This window comes from Pteropus vampyrus, unplaced genomic scaffold, assembly GCF_000151845.1.
Source record: "Pteropus vampyrus isolate Shadow unplaced genomic scaffold, Pvam_2.0 Scaffold2894, whole genome shotgun sequence".
Lineage (NCBI taxonomy): Eukaryota > Metazoa > Chordata > Mammalia > Chiroptera > Pteropodidae > Pteropus > Pteropus vampyrus.
The window spans coordinates 4,555-5,078 of record NW_011891675.1 but is presented as its reverse complement, the minus strand read 5'-3'; the positions used below and the strand labels follow the sequence as shown (position 1 = coordinate 5,078).

The following is a 524-nucleotide window of genomic DNA, read 5'->3' as shown; positions in this document are numbered from 1 at the left end:
ATATATATATATATACACACTCTCTCTCTACATACATGTAAACACGCATTATTATGAGCCATCTAGGATAAGTTGCAAACATCATATCCTTTTACCCCTAAATATGTCAGTATATATTTCCTAAAAATAAGAACAATTTCCTACATAATCACAGGACAATTATCAAAATCAGAAATACTGATACAATGCTATTATCTAATCCAACATTCTAGAAAATCAAGTTTTTACTAATTGTCCAAATAAAGTGTTTTATATCTTTTCTTTATCTTTTTCAGTAACGGGGAATGTCTAGGAATTTATCTTATGAACATAACCATAAACATGGACAAAAATTAATGAATAGAGATGTACATCTACACAGCACCGTTTTAACAGGAAGAATTGAAAGCAATTTGAAAGCTGTTGTCCTGTAAGTAAATTACAGTGTATCCATAGCAAGGAAGGCTACAGAAATAAAGTTAAAAGCTGTTAATGACATGCGAAAATGCTCACACTATTAATGACAGGATATAAAATTGCTTAGA

General features: G+C 29.8%; 1 protein-coding gene across 1 annotated transcript in view; it reads right to left on the bottom strand.

The window, feature by feature from the left end:
• The window catches only part of LOC105310388 (CDK5 regulatory subunit-associated protein 1-like), a gene marked incomplete at its 5' end in the record, with an annotated part of 8,011 nt that overhangs the window by 3,690 nt on the left and 3,797 nt on the right, over positions 1–524 (bottom strand). The window lies entirely within an intron of this gene.